The sequence below is a fragment of the Pseudorca crassidens genome, chromosome 1 (genome assembly GCF_039906515.1).
Source record: "Pseudorca crassidens isolate mPseCra1 chromosome 1, mPseCra1.hap1, whole genome shotgun sequence".
Lineage (NCBI taxonomy): Eukaryota > Metazoa > Chordata > Mammalia > Artiodactyla > Delphinidae > Pseudorca > Pseudorca crassidens.
In genome coordinates, this window is record NC_090296.1 from 61,819,776 (window position 1) to 61,837,641 (window position 17,866).

The 17,866-nt window shown below is 35.4% G+C and overlaps 1 protein-coding gene, 1 non-coding gene and 1 pseudogene across 7 annotated transcripts in view; all 3 read right to left on the reverse strand.

The window, feature by feature from the left end:
• Nucleotides 1-17,866, reverse strand: part of MIPOL1 (mirror-image polydactyly 1) — a 300,807-nt gene that overhangs the window by 119,319 nt on the left and 163,622 nt on the right. The gene's annotated exons all lie outside the window — the stretch shown is intronic.
• LOC137206883 (eukaryotic translation initiation factor 2 subunit 3 pseudogene) lies at nucleotides 11,526-12,087 on the reverse strand (annotated as a pseudogene).
• On the reverse strand, nucleotides 12,120-12,226 carry LOC137208164 (U6 spliceosomal RNA). The gene has a single exon (XR_010935509.1). It is a non-coding gene; the product is annotated as a U6 spliceosomal RNA (small nuclear RNA).

A 17,866-nucleotide genomic window follows, 5' to 3' on the forward strand; every position in this document is an offset into this window, starting at 1 on the left:
CATGGTTTTCTTTCCAGTGTCTTCTGAGTCTGTGTCCAAATTTTCCTCTTATAAGGACACCAGTCATTAGATTAGGGTCCACCTTCATGCAGTATAACCCCATTTTTTTTTTTTTTTTTTTTTTTTGCGGTATGCGGGCCTCTCACTGTTGTGGCCTCTCCCGTTGTGGAGCACAGGCTCCGGACGCGCAGGCTCAGCGGCCATGGCTCACGGGCCTAGCCGCTCTGCGGCATGTGGGATCTTCCCGGACTGGGGCATGAACCCGTGTCCCGTGCATTAGCAGGGGGACTCTCAACCACTGCACGACCAGGGAAGCCCTATAATCTCATTTTAACTTGATTACATTTGCAAAGATTTGATTTCCAAATAAGGTCACATTAATAGGTACCAGGGATTAGAACTTAAGGATTTTTTAGGAGGACACAATTCTACCCACTATAGGCAGACAAGTTAAACAGGATTTTCTCAATTTCTGTAGCAAACTGTAACTTATTTGGAATCCAATTTTGAATTCATGAGTTCAAACTACTTCTGTGTTCAACTGATGCTGAGAAAGCCTTTGAGAAAATTCAACATCCATTCATGATAAAAACTCTACAGAACGTCTTTGTTGTGATAAAGAGTATCTACAGAAAATTACAGCTAACAACATACTTAAAGATGAAAGACTGAATGCTTTTCCCCAAGATTGGGAACAAGGCAATGAAGTTCACTCTCACCACTCTTATTCAACACACTGCTGGGAGTTCCAGTCAGTGCAATAAAGAAAAAAGAGGAAAGAAGAGACATACACATGTGAAAGGAAGAAATTAAAAAGTCCCTATCTATAGATAAATGATTGCCTGTGTTGAAAATACCAAGGAATCTTAAAAAACACCCCAAAACCCCAAAAACCTAGAACTAATAAGTGGGTTCATCAAAGCTGCAGGAAACAAGATAAACAAACCAAAATCAATTTTATTTCTGTAGACTGGCAATATACAACTGGAAACACAAAATTAAAAACAATATTATTTACAATATTGATAATAAATATTTAAGTGTAAATCTAACAAAACTTGTACAAGATCTGTATGCTCAAAATGACAACTGCTATTAAAGAAATCAAAGAAGACATAAATGGAGACACATATCGCGTTCATGGACTGTAATATTCAAAATAGTAAAGACGTCAATTCTACTTGAATCGATCTATAGGTCAATTCCTAGCAAAATCTCAGCAGGATTTCTTGTAGATGTAGACAAGCTGACTTAAAAACTTACACAAGGTAAGGAAAGTAGAATAGCTAAAATAATTTTGAAAAGAAGAATAAAGTTGGAGTAATCACACTATTTAATTTTAAGACTTCCTATAAAGCCACAGAAATCAAAACAGCCTGGTATTGGTGAAGGGATAGACAGACAGATCAACAGAACAGATTGGCTAGTCCGGAAGTGAAGCCACACAAATACGGTTAATTGTTTTTTTGATAAAGGTGCAAAGCAATTCAACAGAGAGAGTCGAGTCCTTTAACAAATGGTGTTGGAACAATTAAACATCCATATGCAAAAAACAAGAAAAAAAAAAGACTTCAACCTGTCACATGTTACATGTCACAGAAAAGTTAACTCACATGTTACAGAAAAGTTAACTCAAAATGGATAAGTCTAAATGTAAAAGGTAAAACTATGTAACTTCTAGAAGAAAATGTAGGAGAATATCTTTATGACCTAGGATTAGGCAAAGAGTTCTTAGGATGATGCCAAAAACACAGTCCATAGACAAAATAACTGATTAACTGGAATTCTTAAAAATCAAAAACATTTGTCCCACCAAAAGTACTAAAAAAATAGCTAATAGATCAAAATTCCATCCATCAGTGGTCCCCACAACCGGTTACATATGAGAATCACCTGGAGAACTTTTTAAAAACAGATTTTCAGGGCCTATCACAGACCTACTGAATCAGATCCTCTGAGGGAGGGCTTCAGAATCTGTATTTTTTAAAAACTCTACAGGTAATTTTGATACACAGCTGATCCACAGACTATCATTTAGAAACAGCTGTTATAACAAGAGAATACAGGATTGAGAGCACAGCAGATGGAATAGCTCTGAATAGAAGGAGGGATGTCACCTCCTCTGAGACATTAGGAAAGCAAATAAGGATGAGGTTGAGAGATCATTCTTACTAGACCCATTTTCTCTGTGAAGTAAGATGCAAGTTTATCTTCTCAGACAAGAAAGAGGAAGAACACTGGAATTAAGACCTCTAAAAGAATAGTGGAAGTTAGAAACGGTTGTTGTAGAGATCATGCTAAAAGAATCGCTAAGGGGCACTGAGGACAAAATTAAGCTTGAAGATAAAGCCACAATCACAGCAATTGGCTCAACTGGGTAATTATTTTTTATAGCAGTTTAGGATTAAGAATGAAGAAATTGTACTGTATATACTTTGATTTCACTGCAATAACACAACGGTGACAAATTTGTGATGGATCTATAATTCAGACCACATTTGAACCTCGCTTATGCCACAATTTCCCAAACTGAGTGACAGGAAACTTGCAACCGATGTTAACTTGTGCTAAGGGAACAAAGGATCCCTTGGTCATATAAGTGCCCCTGCTGTACTTTAAATCTCTTTTAGAAATGAACAAAGAACATTAGAAAATTAAAGACTTTGAGAAATCCCACAAAGAAATTTGTTTAATCTTGTTTAATAAGTATGCAAACTTATTTTCTGGGGAAGACTGCTTTTCAACACACTTATTAACATTCCCTCACTACGTTACATGCAATTTTGGAAACTGGGAACAAAATATCGATTTATCACATTGTATTTGATCTATTTGATGCAAGATATTCAGGTAAAAAATTCCAAGATTCCAAGTTTCCAAACATTCACAAAATTCTATAATTAACTAAACATATTTTTATGTAGATTTTATTATATTTTTTAAAGATGTTTTTGATGTGGACTTTTTTTTTTTTTTTTTTTTTTGCGGTACACGGGCCTCTCACTGCTGTGGCCTCTCCTGTTGTGGAGCACAGGCTGCGAACGCGCAGGCCCAGCGGCCATGGCTCACGGGTCCAGCCGCTCCGCAGCATGTGGGATCCTCCCGGACGGGAGCACGAACCCACGTCCCCTGCATCGGCAGGCGGACTCTCAACCACTGCGCCACCAGGGAAGCCCTGATGTGGACCATTTTTAAAGTCTTTATTGAATTTGTTACAGTACAGCTTCTGTTTTATTTTTTAAGTCTTTATTGACTTTGTTACAATATTGCTTCTGTTTTATATTTTGGGTTTTTTGGCCCCAGGCATGAGGGATATTAGCTCCCCGACCAGGGATCAAACCTGCACCGCCTGCATTGGAAACCGAAGTCTTAACCACTGGACCTCCAGGGAAGTCCCCTTCATGTAGATTTTAAATGTATTTCTAACGATAATGTTGGACAAAGCACTAGGACATCTTGGATACCTAAAAAGTCCTTTCTTAAATCACAAATTAATGGAACAAAACTAACATCAAACTCCTTAATTTATCACAAAGAATTACAGTCAAGGTCCAACCATTACTGCAGATTTTGGCATGAGGCAGGAGCATCTTAATCCACTTCCAATGATTTTTACTATTAAGTTGTTATAGATAATAAACAGTTAAAGAAAGGAAAAAGGTGAAGAAATTGAGATTGTACATTTTTCTTTTGGCAATGCATCTCTGGGGGAAATAAAGGTGAATGAGGTTAGTAATCCACAGCTCTATTTTACTCGAGAAATGAGGGTGAGACCTTAGTCCTCTGAGGCCTAAAGAGTTGGAAAGAAGTTTTGATAGGTTGTTAGGTTCTGACATAAGCTTACTGTGGGCAGAGCTAAGGATATGTACCTTATGTTTTAAAGTGAGAGGATGAAAAATAGCCCATGATATTATCTCTACTTTCTCACCTTTCATTCATTCATTCATTCAACCTCACAAACTGAGGTTTCCTTCCAACAAAATATGAAAAGTTAAGGTGAAAACAACATTCAAACTGGTTACGTGTATGAATACATATCCTTCCTACACTATTTTTTTTCTATATTTCAGATGTATCCTCCTTTGACAAAGGTCTCCCTTTAACTACCACTCCATCTGTTCAGTTATACAGCAAACTGATACTTGTTTACATTATCTTTACTTTCTCATTACACATTTTCTCTTCAGCTTACTCCCCCAGAGCATTTATACCCATTGCTCCACTGAAAATGCTCCTACTGAGGTCACCATATAAATCTCCGCACAGTCAAATCCAGCGAAAAGTATTTTTCTTCATTTCACTAGATGGACTATACAGCAATTGAAAGAGTTGACCATATCCCTCTCTGACTTGAAAATTTCCTTGATTTCCTAGCTGCTCCACTCTCCTGTGTTTCTTCCTACTCTCCTTTGCTCTTCCTTTTCTCTCCTCTCCTTCACCTCAAATATGTTAGAATGACACGGGGCTTCATCTTGTTCCTCTTCTCTATCTGTATTCTTCCCTTAATACTCTAATCTAGACCCATGGTCTATTAACCATGTATATAGATGATTCTAAAAATTTACATCCCCCACCCTGGCTTCCTCTCTGAGAACCCCAAATGTCTGTACCTAACTGCTACCGTGGTATATTCAAAGTGACTAAAGTGAAAACTAACATAGCCCAACGAAAACTTTGAGTTCTACCCTATCTCTTCTCATCTTTCCTACCTCAACTGCAATACTACTATTTGCCCAGCCTAAAATCAGAACACTAATCCTTGAATCTTCTCTTTCCTTTAAGTTACTCCCCCAAGCACCCCCCACCAATGAACACAATCACCGTCACTATGATATCCAAACACAGAATGCAAACATAAAAGTACTTTCAGCCGTTGTCTTGAACCCATCTACTCTTTCTACTTCTTAACACCCTAATTAAGCCACTATCATCTCTCATCTAAGCTAATATAATAGTATCCTAATGGTTCTCCCTGCTTCTATTCATACCCTTTACAAACGCTATTACACATAGTAGTAGCCAGCATGATCTTCTTAAACCTTAAATTATGTCTCTCATTTGCTATTAAACACCACGGATACACACTTATCATAAAATCCAAAGTCTTATCAATGTAGAAGTCACTTTAAAAACATAATAAAGTTCCAGCTTACCTTTTATTCCCCCAAGTTACCAAATGTGGTAAAATACACATAACAAAATTTATTGTCTTAACTATTTTAAGTGTACAGTTCAGTGGTATTAAACATATTCATAATGTTCTGCAATCATCACCACCATCCATATCCATAATTTTTTACATTATGTAAAACGGAAACTCTATGCCCATTAAATAATAACTCTCTATTTCCCTCCGCCCCCAAGCCCCTGGCAACCATTCTACTCCGTTATGATTTTGACTACTCTGAGTATCTCATCTAAGTGGAATCATAAAGTATTTGTCTTTTTGTGACTGGCTTATTTCATTTACCATAATGTCCTCAAGGTTCATTCATGTTGCAGCATGTGTCAGAATTTCCTTCCTTTTTAGGGGTGAATAATATTCAATTGCATGTATTCACCACATTTTGCTTATCCATGGACACTTGGGCTGCTTCCACATTTTACCTATTTTGAATAATGCTTCTATGAACATGGGTATAAAAATATCTCTTGAGACCCTGCTTTCAATTATTCTGGCTACATACCCTGAAGTGGAATTGCTTGATCATATGGTAGTTTTATTTGATTTTTTGAGGAATACCATACTGTTTTCCACAGCGACTGAACAATTTCACATTCCCACTAACAGTGCACAAGGGTTCCAATTTCTCCACATCCTCACCAACGCTTATTATTTTGTCTTTTTTTTTTTTGATAGTAGCCATCCTAATGAGTGTGAGGGAGTGTATCATTGTCGTTTTGACTTGCATTTACCTAATGATTAGTGATGCTGAGTATCTTTTCATGTGCTTATTGGTTATTTGTATACCTTCTTTGGAGAAATGGTTATTCAAGTCCTTGCCCTTTTTTTAATTGGGTTGTTTTGGTTTTTTGCTGTTGAGTTTTAGAAGTTCTCTCTATATTCTGGATATTAATTCCTTATTAATCATCAATATATGATTTGCAAATATTTTCTCCCATTCTATGCACTGTCTTTTTACACTGTTGGTATTGTCTTTTGATGAACAATTAAATAAAATTTTAATGAAATTCAACTTATCAATTTTTTCTTTGGTACCTATGTTTTTTAGATTCATATCCAAGAAATTATCGCCAAATTCAATGACATGAAGCTTTTGCCCTATGTTTTCTTCTAAAAATTTTATGATTTTAGCTGTTATATTTAGGTCTTTGGTCCATTTTGACTTAATTTTTATAAGTGGTGTTAGGTAAGGGTCCAACTTCATTCTTTTGGGTGTGGATATTCAGTTTTCCCATAATCATTTATTGAAAATACTGTCCTTTCCCCACTGAATGGTCTTGGCACCGGTGTCCAAATTCATTTGATTATATATATATATGTGGTTTATTTCTGGGCTCTTTTATTCTACTCTATTGGTCTATATGTCTGTCTTTGTGCCAGTAACACAGTGTTTTGATTACTACAGCTCTGTAGTAAGTTTTGAAATCGGGAATTTTGAGTACTTTCTTTTTCAAGATTGTTTTGACTATAAGGGTCCCTTGAGATTCCATACGAATTTTAGGATGGGTTTTTCTATTCCTGCAACAAGTGTTATTGGGATTTTGATAGGGATTTTTCATTGACTCTGTAGATTGTTCTGGGTAGTATTCTTTTTTTTTTTTTAACATCTTTATTGGGGTATAATTGCTTTACAATGGTGTGTTAGTTTCTGCTTTATAACAAAGTGAATCAGTTATACATATACATATGTTCCCATATCTCTTCCCTCTTGCGTCTCCCTCCCTCCCACCCTCCCTATCCCACCCCTCCAGGCGGTCACAAAGCACCGAGCCGATATCCCTGTGCCATGCGGCTGCTTCCCACTAGCTATCTACCCTACAGGGTAGTATTCTTTAACAATATTAAGTTTTCTAATCCATGAATATGGGATGTGTTTCCATTTATATATGTCTTCTTTAATGTCTTTCATCAGTTTTCTTTTGTAGCTTTCATTGTACAAGTCTTTCCTCTCCTTGGTTAAGTTAAATACTCAGTATTTTATTCTTTTTGATGCTATTATAAATGGAATTGTTTTCATAATTTCCTTTTGAGATTGCTCATCGTTAGAATTTTGTTACTCTGTTGACTTATTAGCTCTAATGGTGTTCTGGTGGACTCTTTAGGGTTTTCTATGTATAAGATCATGATCATCTGCAAAAAAGAGATCCAGCTTAAGTTTCAGATCTAATTTCATATATCTATTCCCCCCTCACTCACTGTGTTCCAGCCATTTTGAATTTCTTCCTATTTACTCACTATATCATGTATATTCCTGCCTCAGAATGTTTATTTTATCAACTCCCCTACCCCCAAATGCTCCTCCCATAAGTTCTTGACTGCCAGGTTCATTGCCATTCAGCTGTTCTTATTCTAGCTTCCTGAGGTAGAATCTTAGAATATTCACTTTCAGCCTTTTTGCTTTTCTAATAAATACATTTTAAGTATATCGCTTTCCCTCTATGGTCTGTTTGAGTTGCAAAGTTCTCTCTCTCTCTAACTCCCCCCTGCCCCCACTCTGTGTGTGTGTGTGTGTGTGTGTGTGTGTGTGTGTATCAGGTGGTTAACTATATTGTTGAAATCTTCTATATCCTTTCTGATTTTATTTATTCTATCAATTACTGAGAAAGATGTGTTAAAATCTACCACATGATTGTAAATCTGTCTATTTCTCCTTTCAGTTCCATCAATTTTCACCTTATATATTCTGAAACTACTACTGGGTTTATAGATTTAGAATTATTATATCTTCTTTATATTTATCAATGTTAGATATCCTTTATTTCTAATATAACGCTTCTTAAAGTCCACTTTGTTTGCTATGAATATAAATACCTCAGCTTTATTTTAACACCTGCATAATGTTTCTTTTGTCACTCTTGACTTTCAGCTTTTTGTACCATTATAATTTAAGGTGTATTTCTTATAAGCAGTACACAGCTGGGTTTTGTTTTATTACATAGTCTGACAATCTGTTTTTTTCTTTTCATTAATTAATTAATTAATTTATGGCTGTGTTGGGTCTTCATTTCTGTGTGAGGGCTTTCTCTAGTTGTGGCAAGTGGGGGCCACTCTTCATTGTGGTGCATGGGCCTCTCACTATCGCGGCCTCTCTTGTTGCGGAGCACAGGCTCCAGACGCGCAGGCTCAGTAATTGTGGCTCACGGGCCCAGTTCCTCCGCGGCATGTGGGATCTTCCCAGACCAGGGCTCGAACCCGTGTCCCCTGCATTGGCAGGCAGATTCTCAACCACTACGCCACCAGGGAAGCCCCAATCTCTGTTTTTTAATTAGAATATTTGTCCTTTTCATTTAGCACATTACCCTTATTACAATTATGTTTACAATTTTAATCTTGGTTTCCATCTGATCCATTTTTTGCATTCTTTTTCTCTCCTTTATCATCTTTTGGATCATTCAATATATTCTATCATACCACCAACCTCCTTTAGTAGTTCCTAAGTATACCATGTTTCCTCTCTGATCATTATTATTTCCTTCCTTCAGCTGACTTTAGGTTTTGTTTGTTCTTCTTTTTCTAATTCTTTTAAGTGGTAGCTTAGGTTGTTCATTTGAGATTTTTCTTGTTTTTTAAGGAAGGTCTGTATTGCCATGAACTTTCCTCTAAGAACTGCTTTTGTTGCATCGCATAGATTTTGTATGGTTGTGTTTTCATTGTCATTTGTCTCAAGGTATTTTTAAATTTCTGCTTTGATTTCATTGTTGTTCCTAAGCATGCATTGTTTAACATCCTTTTTCATGGTTATCTTAGAGATTCTAACTTTTCTAACTTGTTTTCCTGAATTTTAACTAATATGAACAGTTACTTTTATCAGTGATGCTTAGACATTTTGAGTACATTACATGCCTCCTCGCATTAGGGTTATTTTTGCCATGCATTTTAGTTATAAATACATTTTAAACCTCAGAAGACATTATTGTTGTTGTTGTTGAATAGGCTACATTAAGTCAATATTTTAATGTTTCTCAGTACACTTATCCTTTTGGTTGCGCTTCATTCCTTCCTACATTTCTGTTTTTATGTTTGGTATTGTTTTCCATTTACCTGAAGAACTCCATTTACTATTTCTTTCAATGCAGACATGCAAGTGACGAATTCTCTAAGTTTTTGTCCTTTCACTTTGAAAGATATTAAACTGGGCATAGAATTCTACATTGGCAACTTTTTCCAGAGCTTTAATTATGTCATTCTACTCTCTTCTGGCTTCCATTATGTATATTGAGAAGGCAGCAGTCAGTCTTATTGTTGTTCTTTGAACAAACCATTTTCCTTAGTCTGCTTTTAAGATTTTTCTCCTTCTCTCTGAAGTTCATAACTTTTACTATGTTGTGTCTATGTGTGGTTTTCATTTATTTATCCTGCTGGAAATTCTTAGAACTTCATGAATTTGTGGTTTGAAAGTATTCCATCAGTTTTGGAAAAATCTTGGTTGTTATCTCTTCAACTATTGCTTCTGTGCCACTGTTTTCCTCATCTCCTTCATTGACTCCAATTACACATATACTGGGCTATTTAAATTTCACCTGTCTTCTCAGATACATTTTTTTCTCACCCAAATTTCTTTGTATCTCTGTGCTTCAATTAAAAAATTTATTGTCAATCTGTTATTTAGTTTACTAATCTTGTCTTCTGCACCTAAACCAATCTAATAAGCTTGCAATTTCAGATATTGTATTCTTCAGCTCTAGAATTTCCAATTGATCCTTTTATAGAGGTTCCAATTTTCTGGAGAAATACTTAATCTATCTGCTTTCTCTTTCATTTTCTCTATCTTTTGAATATTTTAATCATAGCTATTATATCTTTTTCCAATTTATCCCTCCCCCCCTTATCCCCTGGCAACCATAAGTTTGTTTTCTACACCTGTAACTCTATTTCTGTTTTGTAGATAAGTTCATTTATACCTTTTTTAGATTCCACATATAAGCAATATCATATGACATTTGCCTTTCTCTGTCTGACTTAACTTCACTCAGTATGACAATCTCTAGGTCCATCCATGTTGCTGCACATGCCATTATTTCATTCTTTTTTATGGCTGAGTAATATTCCATTGTATATATGTGCCACATCTTTATCCATTCTTCTGTTGATGGACATTTAGGATGCTCCCATGTCCTGGCTATTGTAACTAGTGCTGCAATGAACATTGGGGTGCATGTATCTTTTCAAATTATGGTTTTCTCCAGATATATGCCCAGGAGTAGGATTGCTGGATCATATGGTAGCTCTATTTTTAGTTTTTTAAGGAAACTCCATACTGTTCTCCATAGTGGCTGCACCAATTTACATTCCCTCCAATAGTGCAGAAGGGTTCCTTTTCTTCACACCCTCTCCAGCAGTTATTGTTTGTAGGTTTTTTTGATGATGACCATTGTGACTGGTGTGAAGTGATACCTAATTGTAGTTTTCATTTGCATTTCTCTAATAATTAGTGATGTTGAGCATCTTTTCATGTGCTTTTTAGCCATCTGTACGTCTTCTTTGGAGAACTGTCTATTTAGATCTTCTGCCCATTTTTTGGATTGGATTGTTTTTTGATACTGAGCTGCATGAGCTGTTTGTACATTTTGGAGATTAATCCCTTGTCAGTTGCTTCATCTGCAAATATTTTCTCCCATTCTGAGGGTTTTCTTTTCATTTTGTTTATGGCTTCTTTTGCTGTGCAAAAGGTTTTAAGTTTACTTAGGTTCCATTTGTTTATTTTTGTTTTTATTTCCTTTACTCTGGGAGGCGGACTGAAAAAGATTTTGCTGTGATTTATGTCAAAGAGTGTTCTATGTTTTCCTCTAAGAGTTTTATAGTATCCGGCCTTACACTTAGGTCTTTAATCCATTTTGAGTTTATTTTTGTGTATGGTGTTAGAGAATGTTCTAATTGCATTCTTTTACATGTAGCTGTCCAGTTTTCCCAGCACCAGGTGTTGAAGAGACTGTCTTTTCTCCATTGTGTGTGTGTGTATATATATATATATTTTTTTGTTTTTTTAATAAGAGAAAAACTTTTTTTCAAACAGCGTCAGTGGTATGTATGCTATAGCAAAGGCTGGTTATAACAGCAGTTTCATTTCAAACATGAATTGATGCACAAATGTAACACTGTTAATGATCAATTACTGCTAAAATGTGGATTAAATCCATCAATCTGCCAATTCTGACATTTATTATAGACCCTATTATTTACTTTAGTAGTAGAGGGTAATTTTCATCAGAAGAAAATGAAAACAACCTTACATTTCTACTAATGTAATGAACTGTATCCCCAGTATTGCTCTGAAATTATACCTCTAGGTTGTTAAGAGAAATTTTAACTTCATCCAAATGTATTATTTAACTGATAATCTTCAGTCATCATCTACTGTTGGCTTGATGTTACTTCTCTTCTTATCTGACCCCAACAATTAAATGCCAGTGTTTCTCAGCTCTTCAGCTAAGGGCTATTTTCTCTCCTACTTCTGTGCACACAGCATTAGTGAGAACTATTTTACCCAAATCAGCCTTGATTGCACTAATTCTTCCTCTTGTTGAAAGGGACCCTATGTTCAACATAAGCACTTCATTCTTAGACAGCTTTTGCACCTTTGCTGCTTTTTTGTCTCCTTCTGTGCATACACCAAGAAGTCATCTAAGTAGGAAATAGGAAATTTCCAATTCTGTGAAGATCTCAGGTAAAGCTCCAACTGCACCAAGCACCTGCTCCACCATTCTGTCAGCCTGGCACAAAGTGGGGTCAATTTTTGTTCCAGCTCCAATAAGATCCCCTGGAGCAGCATACTGAAGATCACTGTGTTCCATAAAAAGTGATACAATTTTGGAAAAGATTGGTTTACACATGAGTTTTCCTTTGCTATCTTTGGAAACAATACCAGGTCTGACTGCTATCTCCTGGCCCACCTGAAACGTGTAAGTGAGTAATCAAAATATGTGGGACAACACAAAAAAATATGGAACGTTTCATGAATTTGTGTGTCATCCTTGCGCAGGGTCCATGCTAATCTTCTCTGTATCATTCCAATTTTAGTATATGTGCTGCCAAAGCGAGCACTCTCCATTGTGTATTTTTGCCTCCTTTGTCATAGATTAGGTGACCATAGGGACATGGGTTTATCACCAGACTTTCTATCTGTTCTATTGATCTATATTTCTGTTTTTGTGCCAGTACCATACTGTTTTGATGACTGTAGCTTTGTAGTATAGTCTGAGGTCAGGGAGTCAGATTCCTCCAGTTCCATTTTTCTTTCTCAAGATTGCTTTGGCTATTTGTGGGCTTTAGTGTTTCCATACATATTGTAAAATGTTTTGTTCTAATTCTGTGAAAAATGCCATTGGTAATTTGATAGGGATTGCATTGCTATTATTAAGTCCTTGTCCATCTAACTCCATCTAATATCTGGATCAACTTTGAGGTGTTTTATATAATGTGCATTTCTCTTGGTTTTGGTCACGTAGTCTTATCTTTTTTTGTGCCTAGTAATTTTCAACTGAATGCCTGTAATTACTTGTAAAATAATGGTAGAGATTTCAGACATTATTTATTCTGGAGGTTCAGCCTTACTTATGCCAGGCAGATGGAGTAGGAGGTGATCACATTAATTCAAACAAGAATGGTACAGTTGTAAATGCCAGTCTGTAGCCTTTGGTTCTCGTAAAACAGCAGTGAAGTCCATCCTGATTCTCAGAGACCTTCTGTTTATGTTTTTAATCTCCTAACCTGTACAGCCTCAGATGTCCTGAAGGCACTACTAAATGTAGTGAAGGCACTTGAATTCCCCTTCCCTCAACATCACCACCAAAAAACTGCTGGTTTTTCTGTGTCCTAGCAGTGACCCTCCATGAGTATAAGGCTGGAATTTTCAGATTTCTACGTACAGATAATCAGTGAATGCCTACAGGGTAAAAGTGACTAAAGAAATCAGTTCTCCTTTCAGATTTTTTGCTACCACTGTCTGGAGCAATTTTGTTCTCATTGCCCCCAACAGCTCTCTGATCCCTTTAAATAAATTATTTTTCTCAGTTGTTCTTGAAAGGAGTGCTGGAATGTTGTAAACCACTTGATCCCACCCAGAAGCAGAAGCTAAAGCCTTTTATTTCAAAACACACTGAATTTTTGTGAATAAATGATTCTCAAGAATAAAAAATCAAGGGCCAGAAGACACAACATGGAATATATACCATAAAAATTGATGAAAAACAGAATAAAGACCTAGATTTCCAGACTGTCAAGGAATCCAACTTAAAAAACACGGATCTATTCCATGTAGACCATGTGATTAGTCACAATATGTATGTAAGAGTATGCATAAATATATGAATGTATATACACATATGCATATGTTAAATTTGTGCTTATCTTCTTTTCTTTAAGAGTTAAAAAGGTAAGGAATAGAAACTGAATGCAGTTTTACTACATGCCTGCATAAATTTTTAGTCATGTTATTAAAGTAGAAATCTGTCTTTGGTTTGTTTTATTATGCTTCATTCTTTCTTAGTTTTTCTGGCAAAATAATATTTCAAATTTCTTTTGGAAACCCATCTGTATTAGTCAGGATTCTCCAGAAAAACTGAACCAATAGGGTTCTAAGAAGTCCCATGATCTGCCATCTGCAAATTGGACATCCAGGAAAACTTATGGTGTAGTTCAGTCTGAGTCTGAAGGCCTGAGGAACAGGGGAGTCAATGTTGTAAGTCCCAGCCTGAGTCTGAAGACCTAAGAACTATGGTAGCTGATAATGCAAATCCTACTCCAAGTGTAGGAGAAGACTGATGTCCCAGCTCAAATAGGCAGAGAAGGAACAAATTCTCCCTTCTTCTGCCATTTGTTCTATTCAGGCCCTCAATGGATTGGATCATGCTCGCCCACATTGGGGAGGGCAATCTGCTTTACTGAGTTCAACAATTCATATGTTAATCTTATCTGGAGACATATCCAGAAATAATGCTTAGCTAAATACCTGGGCAAACTGACACATAAAATTAACCATCACACCCTCCTTCCCCACTCACAATCTAGCTTTAGGGATAGACCTGGATTGTCCTAAGGCAGTCAGTATATTTCATTCCTTTGGCCACAACAATCATTTCAGAGATAAGTAAATAAGCACATGATCCCTATTAGTCCAAGCCAAGTTAGCTAGCCCCAATTCCAGGATTTCTATTTTTGATAATTTGCTTTTCCCTTTTAGACTTCAACTGAGAAGCATAAAGGCTGAAGTTTCTAGCTCCATATAACCTGAAAATTAAGTTAGTATACAGAGGAAAACAAACAAAATTCAGAGATGGAATAAAACTTCAGAGAGCAAGACTTTCCTGAAGCTGAAAAAAGGAATGAACTACTGATACATGCAACATGGATGAATTTCAAAATCATCATGCTGAAAGAAGCCAGATACAAAAGAGTACATATTATACGATTCTATTAATATAACCTTCTAGAAAATGCAAATGAATTTATAGTGACAAAAAGCAGATCAGGGATTACTGGGGCCAGGGGTGGAGGGATGGATAGATTGGAAAGCAGAACCATCTTTTCGTTGGGATGACTGAAATGCTCTGTATCTTTATTATGATGGACACATATCTGTCAAAATTCACTTAACTGGGGGCTTCCCTGGTGGCTCAGTGGTTGAGAATCTGCCTGCCAATGCAGGGGACACGGGTTCGAGCCCTGGTCTGGGAAGATCCCGCATGCCGTGGAGCAACTGGGCCCATGAGCCACAATTACTGAGCCTGCGCGTCTGGAGCCTGTGCTCTGCAACAAGAGAGGCCGCGACAGTGAGAGGCGTGCGTACCGCGATGAACAGTGGCCCCCGCTCGCTGTAACTAGAGAAAGCCCTCGCACAGAAACGAAGACCCAACACGGCCAAAAAAAAATAAATTAATTAATTTAAAAAAAGAAATGGCCATATTAAAAAAAAAATTCACTGAACTGTATACCCCTATGATGGATGCAATTTATTGTATTTAAATGATACCTCAATAAAGTTGACTAAAATTACAGTTAACAACTGAACAAAAAGTAATCTCTGGAAGTTAGCCGTATCCTTGATCTTTCAGTTATGTGAAAAATAAGTTTTTTTTTTTTTTTTTTTAAATTTTGGGCATGATTTTCTGATCCTTGAAACAAGCAAGCCATATCTGATACAATTATATTAGGTTTACTATGGTAAGCAAATATATTAATATATTTTTGAAAGATAGTCAGTATTGGTTGAATTAAAGGACTTAAGGTGCTTAATGACTCAGCTTTCTTTTAAATAAAAAACATGGTTCTCCAATAATGCTGATTAACGCGTTTTATTTTTAATCCTGAGAGTCCAACAAAGTTTCTTAAGGTGTTACATTGTTTCAGAGTTGTTACTTAAAGATTTTCCTGATCACTGATTTAGTATTTTTTCTGTTCACACTTACTCAAAATTGGACATGAAATAATATGTAATTCTCCAAGTTACATTATCATACATTTGCACAGTTACAAGCCATATCTTTGGCTTTCTCTCTTGTTTCAATTATCTTATCTTGTCTCATTTAATTTTTAGAATATTTTTTGGATCTTAACGTTTTCCCATTTCCCCTTAAAGTTATATGGGAAAATATTAGTTTTAGAGAAATATGAATTTTAAAACACCCAATGCTTTATAATAAATACATTCCAAACATAGGACTGATAGCTCAAGACTCAGGAAAATGCTGCGTATGTATAGAGAATTATGGCCTTACAACTAAGGAAGTTGAAAGTGTGCTTGAGACAGATACACACATAAAATTTTTATTAAAGAATTATAAATCTTATAGAACACAAAAAGCGACTACACATGAATTACACTGAAACTTACGTCAGAGATATATACTACTTTCTAACAAGAGCTGCCACCAGGACAAAATTGATACACCCAATGGAAATTCTGTATCAAGTTTCAAGAGTCAAGTTAAGCAATCTGACAGTTTCTGGGAACAAATGTACTCACCGCACTAAGAGAATCTTTTCTCCCTTTTACTTCCTCATTAGTAGTCACAGAAAAGAAAAAAATGGAAGATTTTAAATAAAATTATTCTTTATCTCAGCAGTTTCATTTGATCAAAATAGTTTTTCTGATTCAAGTTAAATCATATACAATAAAGTATTATTATAAATCCTTATTAAAATATTTTAGTTGTTATATAACTTATGCCACTTAATTCTGCTGCTTTTCCTCTGTTTCAAACATTTAAAATTGTCTTCTTCTGAATTCTTTCATATTTTAACAACTTAATTATCAGTTATTTTCCTCGTTTTCATTATCTTCCAGGTGATACACATTATTATTACACATAATTCCTTTAGGATACTGTCTGTAGCTGAGCATTATCCACCTAGATGGATGCCTACACCAAAATGATTCCATTTTTGAAGTAGAATATCATCTTTTTTGCAGCTTTTATGTAATAATATTAATTGCCTTTATCTTTCAATAATATAATAGGTATATTGTCAATTGCTTCTGTCTAGAAAAATGAGGTAATTATAATTTTTATTTCAAATTCCCTGAGGTGCTGAGATTAGCACACTGACAATGTGTAGCCATCATAGGATTTGAAGTATATTGTTAAAATACTATTTATATTTAAAGCTGGTAAAATCAATGTCTGCTTTATGTTTTTCAATTCCTAACATGGTGATTTGTACTAAGCACTTAATACTTTATTTGACTTGGTGATTCTCCGATATACTAGGTTAACAACTGTCTATACAACTATCTAAAGAATTAACAACTATCTAAAGAAAATAAGACCTAGAATAGGGTTCTTACCCTGGGGCACATGGATGGGGTTGGGAGGGTAATAAACTCCTTGAAACTATAAACAAATTTCTGTGCATGTGTGTTTTTTAAGGGAAAAGCTGCAAAACCGGCATTTGCTTCTCAAAAGGGTTTAAATAAAATGTTAAAAACTAGTTATATGGAGAAATAAAGAGCACCTATCTCTTACCAAAAGATAGAATTATTTCTTTTATACACCAAGGAGGCTTGACATTAACTGTACTATCATGGAAATGTCTTGTTATATAATCAAGAATTTGAATATTACAGGAATGCATCACTGAGTATATGACATCTGGCTTCAGTCTATAAGAGGTCTGAAAACAAAAAAATACTGAAACAAATAAATCAATAAAAACTAGACTTTGTTAAACTAAACTGTCATAGGTAAGAATACCTCAATTTTGAGAATAATAAAGTTTATATAATATGTATCATTTGAATATTATAAAATAATAAAAAATGTACAAAATAATTATTTAAAAAGCACATGTCCCTAAATTGCAAACAATGACAAGCGAAGCAATGACAGGCAAGTTGAAACATCAACCTATATCCAAACCACTAAAGATAATAAATTAACAAAATAATGTAATACATGTTAGACCACATTCATTTCTCTCTGAAAAGGTATTGAATTTTCATTTTTTTCAGTAACTTCTTTATATTGTGAATGAAAATGCATCTGTACAATATACTGAAGTTTCTCACCAGCCTTTTTCCAATCAGTGAACAAAAAGCAAAACATATCTATAAAAGTAATTATATATTATAATCTATAGATTATGTAAATAATGCATTATCTTATGTACACATGTAAGTATATGAAGAGATAAAATGTATAAACTAATTAAATGATTGCAACAGAAAACTGAAGTATAAAGTTTAGT